Here is a 6000-nt window from a genome sequence, read left to right as displayed (position 1 = left end):
ACTTAAACATAGACACTGGGTAAGTAGTATCAAGAAATGCGTACACTGAGCCCAGGTATTTTGACCATGCTGCTTCTTCCAAAACACACTGAATGTTCATAGTACAACATTTTTTGAAAGAAGCATTTTTTTGCATTCTAATTCCTTTGGAAAATGATGATCCCTGTATGTAATAGTATATGTGTTAACTCTGTTAAACAAAATATTTAATTGATGAAAATATCCTGTCTTTCTGTCCTGAGAGAGGCCAGTTGATGTTTAAAGAGGTTATTTGTGTTTAATTCATTTTCATGAGAAAATATCTAGAGAGCTATATGCTGAGTGGCAACATTTCAAAATACTATAATTGGTGTTTTTCTTTCTTTAGGTGTAAATTATAAATCGTAAAGTTCTCCCCCATTTCTAGAAATTTTGACAAATGTTTTCAGGCATGTAACCTTGCCAGACATGCCCCATGCCCACCATTACTCAATACCTTCTCCCAACACACTCAACAATTTTTGGTATAATTTTTGTCCCAACAGTTTTACATTTTTCAGATATCATGTAAATGAATTCATACAATATGTAGCCCTTTGAGTCTGTCTTATTTCATATGGCAAGAACCACTTGAGATTCATCCATTTTGGTGTCTGTGTCAGTAGTCTGTTCCTTTTTACTCCTACACTGTTATTTAGATGTACCCCAGTTCCATTAATCAGTTGCTGGCCTTTTGGGTTGTTTCCATTCAGGCACAATTATGAATTAAAAACTCTATAAACATTTTTATCCAAGTTTTTGTCTGGAAATATGCTTTCATTTCTCTTTCATAAGTTAGAGTAGGATTACTGGGTCATGTGAGTTTATCTTTTAAAGACATTGCAAAATGTATCACACAGTGACTGTGCTTATTTGTATTTCCATCAACACGCTTAAGAGTTTCAGTTGCTTTCCCTCCTTACCATAATTTGGTGTTATTAGTCATTTAAATTTGTTCATTTTAATAAGTAGATCATAACATTACATTGTGTGTGTGTGTGTGTGTGTGTGTGTGTGTGTGTGTGTGTTTGTCCTGGGGAGGGAATGGAGAGCCTTTACACTGAGCTACACCCTAGCACTTTTTTATTTTTTATCTCCAGACAGGACTCACTAAGTTACCCAGGCTGGGCTTGACCTTGTGATATTTCTACCTCAAATTTCCAGGGTGCTGGAATTGGCATGCACTACCATACCTAGGTTTATCTCATGATTTTATTTTGACTAATGAGCATGTTTTCATGGGCTTATTTGCCATCCATGTCTCTTCTTTGATGAGGTATCTGTTCAAATATTTTGCCCGGTTCTTATTGTAGTGTTTGTTTTCTTGTAGTTGGATTTTGAGAGTTCTTCATAGGTTCTGCATATAAGTCTTTTATCAGGTATGTATTTTTCATATATTTGTCCCAGTCTGTCTTGCTTTTTTATTTTTTCTGTGTCTGTAAAAGAGAAGTTTTTATCAGTTAGTTTTAACTTCATAGTTCCTTCTAAGAAATCTTTATCTAACCCCAAGATGTAAAGATTTTATGTTTGTTTTCTTCTAGAATTTTTATGTTTTAGGCTTTACACTCAGATTTATGGTACATTTCTATATGTCATGGAAAGAGACTTTATAGATAAGGCATTCGTGACCCTCCACGTTGCTTTGGCTATAACCTGCACTTGTAATTTTTTTTCAGATAAGGACTATGCACATAGAATATACACAGAGTCCTCAGAAAATTAATGAAGGTATTTTTTTTTTGGCCGTGCTGGGTATGGGATTCAAGGCCTCATACAAGCTAAGCATGCACTCTACCACCTGACTCTCACCCTCTAGTAAAGGTCTTATATTTATGTCGGTGTGAGTTTCCTGGAAAGGGACTCTTCACCCAGAAATTTTACTTTGCTTTACTGGTGTTTAATGAAACTTTTTTGGCCACCAAATGTAAAATACTGAGTTTTAAAACTCCACTACCCTAGTGCCTAACCTATATTTTACCATCCAAAAGGATATCACTGTTTTTCTAATATGCACCTTGTTAAGGAGTTTCATTTTCTCATAGTTATCAAAATATTTATTCTTGTTAATTAAACTGAGTGGGGAAAGAGCAAGCACAAGAGCGAGTGTGAGAGCAAGCATGAGTGTGCCTGTCTAGAATGGTTATGGTACAACGTAAGTATGGTAGAAGGAAAGATCCACTCATGTGTGTTCTCCCTTCTCTGCATATTTGATTCCTTTACATTTACCCTAGGAGTTCAGTGCAGAAAGAGGCAGGTCTGAGCAGGGGGTTCACTGCTGACTGCAGAGTTGCTAAAGAACACTATGGTCTGGAAAGAGAGGAAGAGAAAAGAAGGGACCTAGTCAAGACAGGGTGTATATGAACTGGAGCTGGAACCTGTAATGGAAGCCAAGTCCCAGATCGTTGTACCTGTACCGTCCTGGCAGCCGGAGCCAGTGAGGCAATGTCCTGATAGCAGCCAGTGTGTGGCCAGCACCACCTCATAGAAAAGCTACCTACTGGTACTCCAGGACTGATTTAAGCCCTCCCTACTCTCTTCCATTCATCTTCATGATGTCAATCCTAGGGTGTTTAGCAGCCCAGGACTCTTATCGTCCCTCTAAGATTGGAAAGTGGGGTTCTTTCCAATAAGGACAGTGAGAGCATCCATGAGGAAGGATAAACCAAATGAGGCCAGCTTGATTAAAGCTTCCACCAAGCTGGGGGGGTGCTGGACACAGAGGCTGTAACTGGGGATACTTGACCCTAACACAGATGGAGTCTGAGCAGCTACCACACGACCATCACTCAGGTGGCCACCACAGCCAGTTCCACCTAGTGTACTGCACCAAGATGCAGATGCTGGGAAGAGCTACAAAATCAGTGCATCCTAAAAGTTTTCCTTAGAAAGCAAAGCAAACAAGTAAAAGACTAAGAAAACTTTGAAAACAGAAAATTACTTTTGGGTGCCAAGAGAAAGAATGGTGGTAGCTATTTGGAAAAATGAGAAATTTTGGCAGCACAGGGGAATTTAAAGCTTTATTTGTGAAAAAAGACTGCATCCTTCTATTGGAAGATTGGTTTTCAGTCCTTTGACTTGTGTCTCCCAATACCACTGCTAAATTTTCCTGAGGCATAAGATGGTTGGCCCAGATGTCTATTATTAATTAAAGTAGGCTAGAGAGGGAGAACCACATAATTAAAATATGGCAACCACAGAGTTTTTATCTGTGGGAATTGAAGGAATTCTTCAAGAAAGGGACTGAGGACAGACGCCCCAAAGGTGTATGTTACATTGCAATACTACTTGCAGTTGTCATTTCACATGACTGGCTCCTGTCAAGCTTGTTGTCTAGTTAACTGACTTTTCATGGGAAAGGCTACCAAACTAGATTTCTCCAGAAAATTACAATTTTAGGCTTTTGTGCCTGCCCCCACCCCAGCCACAGTGCCCACCAAGTCAGCCCCACCCAGCCATGAACCAGGCGGTCCTCATCTTCAACAACCACAGCAAGCCTCGGCTCTCCAAGTTCTACCAGCCCTACAGGGAAGATACACAACAACAAATCATCAGGGAGACTTTCCATTTGGTATCTAAGAGAGATGAAAATGTTTGTAATATCCTAGAAGGAGGATTTTGGTAATCAATCTTAAGCTGTGTAACTTACTGTGACCTATGGAGTTAAATCTAATTAATTGGAGGATCTGACAACAAACTGATTTATAGACATTATGAAACACTATATTTTGTCTTCTGTGTGGATTCTTCAGAAAGTCAACTAGGCATTTTAGATTTAATTCAAGTCTTCATGGAAATATTAGACAAATGTTTTGAAAATGTCTGTGAGCTGGATTTAATTTTCCATGTAGACAAGGTTCACAATATTCTTGTGGAAATGGTGATGGGGGGATGGTATTGGAGACCAACATGAATGAAACTGTTACACAAATTGATGCACAAAATAAACTGGAGAAATCTGAGGCTGGCTTAGCAGGAACTCCAGCCCGTGCTGTACCAGTTGAAAAGAATATGAATCTTCCTGAGAAATACTAACACTGGTGATGTCAGTATAAAAGTGCCAAACCTGCCCTCTTTTAAATAAAATATAAAACAGGACACTCTCAGGTAAAATCCAGGGGGGAAAGTCATCTAAGTTTACCATACAGTTGTTTGCCAAAAATAGAGGAGGAGAGTCTTAACTTTTGCTCTTGGATTTAAGTCTCCAAAATAGACCACATACTCGCTCATACAACATGTTTAAGTAAGTGCAAAGGAATTGAAGTTATCCCCTGTATATTACCAGACCATAGTGTGATGAAATTGGAGATCAACAGCAAAAGAAACCGCAAAAATTTCATAAACACATGGAAATTGAACAACATGCTTCTGAATAACCAATGGGTCACAGAGGAAATTAAAGAAGAAATCAGACAGTTCCTACAATTAAATGACAATGACAATACAACATATCAGAATCTATGGGACACAATGAAAGCAGTCTTATGAGGGAAATTTATAGCAGTGAATACTCACATTAGGAAAACAGAGCAAGCACAATTAACCTGATGATGAACCTCAAGCTTCCAGAAAAAGAAGAGCATGCCGGGATTTAGCTCAGTGGTTCCAGTGCCTGCCTTGCAAGCACAAGGTCCTAAATTCAATCCCCAGTACAAAAAAAAAAAAAAAAAAGAAGGAAAGAAAAAGAAGAGCAGGAGAAAACCCAAAACTCATACAAGGGAGGAAATTATAAAGATCAGAGCAGAAATCAATGCAATGGAGACTAAGTGAACGAAACAAAAAGTCAATGAAGCAAAGAGTTTTTTCTTTGAAAGAATAAACCAAATTCACAAACCCTGACACAACCTTATCAGAAAAAGGAAAGAAAAGGCCCAAATACATGCAATTAGGAATGGAAAGGATAAAATTACAATGGACCCAGCAGAAATCCAGAGGATCATCAATACCTACTTCCAGAACCTATACGTCAATAAGATGGAAAACACAGAAGAAATGGACAGATTCCTAGATACATATGAATTACCAAAGTTGAACAAAGAAGACCTAAAAATTCTAAACAACACAGTTTCAATCAATGAAATTGAAAATGTAACTAAAACCTTACCAACTAAGAAAAGCCCAGGTCCTGATGGCTTCACTGCTGAATTCTAGAAGACATTTAGAGAGGAACTACTGCCACTAATGTTTAAACTCTTCAATGAAATTGAAAGGGAAGCAATACTTCCAAATTCATTCCTGGAAACAAGCATCACATTGATCCCCAAAGCAGAGAAAGACCCAACTGAAAAAGAGAACTATAGGCCAATCTCACTAATGAACATAGAACATCCTTGCTAAGATACTGGCAAAGAGAATGCAGAAGATCATCAAGAAGATCATATACCCTGATCAAGTGGGATTCACCCCAGGGATGTGGGGATGGTTCAACATATGCAAATCAATCAATTTAATACACTATATCAATAGAGCCAAGAACAAAAACCATATGATCATCTCCATAGATGCAGAAAAAGCCTTTGACAAAATCCAACATGCATTTATGATAAAAAACCCTACAAAAAATTTGAATAGACAGTCGCTACCTCAATCTGAAAAAAGCCATCTATGAAAAATCAACAGCCAATATCATATTAAATGGTCAAAAACTGAAATTCTTCACACTAAAATCAGGAACAAGACAAGGATGTCCACTATCACCACTCCTGTTCAACATCGTTTTGGAAACATTAGCCACAGCAATTAGACAAGAGAAAGAAACAAATAGATAAAAATAGGAAATGACAAAGTCAAATTGTCATTACTTGCAGATGACATGATACTGTATATAGAAGACCCCAAGAACTCCACCAAAAGCCTTCTAGACTTAATAACCAAATTCAGTCAAGTAGCTGGATGCAATGTCAACACACAAAAATCAATAGCTTTCCTCTACATGAACAACAGACTCACTGAGAGAGAAATAGGCCAAACAAATCCTTTCACAAT

General features: G+C 38.0%; 1 long non-coding RNA gene and 1 pseudogene across 1 annotated transcript in view; one reads left to right on the top strand and one right to left on the bottom strand.

The window, feature by feature from the left end:
* Positions 1–463: 463 nt before the first annotated feature.
* LOC147825288 (uncharacterized) overlaps positions 464–6000 on the bottom strand; it is a 39635-nt gene continuing 34098 nt past the window's right edge. Inside the window, exon 3 of the long non-coding RNA XR_015440881.1 lies at positions 464–1454. This is a non-coding gene — a long non-coding RNA (uncharacterized LOC147825288). The remainder of the gene's footprint in view (positions 1455–6000) is intronic.
* Positions 3473–4099, top strand: LOC110349267 (AP-3 complex subunit sigma-1 pseudogene; annotated as a pseudogene).

Source organism: Heterocephalus glaber, unplaced genomic scaffold (assembly GCF_053883595.1).
Source record: "Heterocephalus glaber isolate CG9 unplaced genomic scaffold, H.glaber_assembly_v1.0 deba00001504, whole genome shotgun sequence".
NCBI lineage: Eukaryota > Metazoa > Chordata > Mammalia > Rodentia > Bathyergidae > Heterocephalus > Heterocephalus glaber.
Note: the sequence above shows the minus strand (reverse complement) of the source record. Positions and strands in the feature narration are given on the sequence as shown.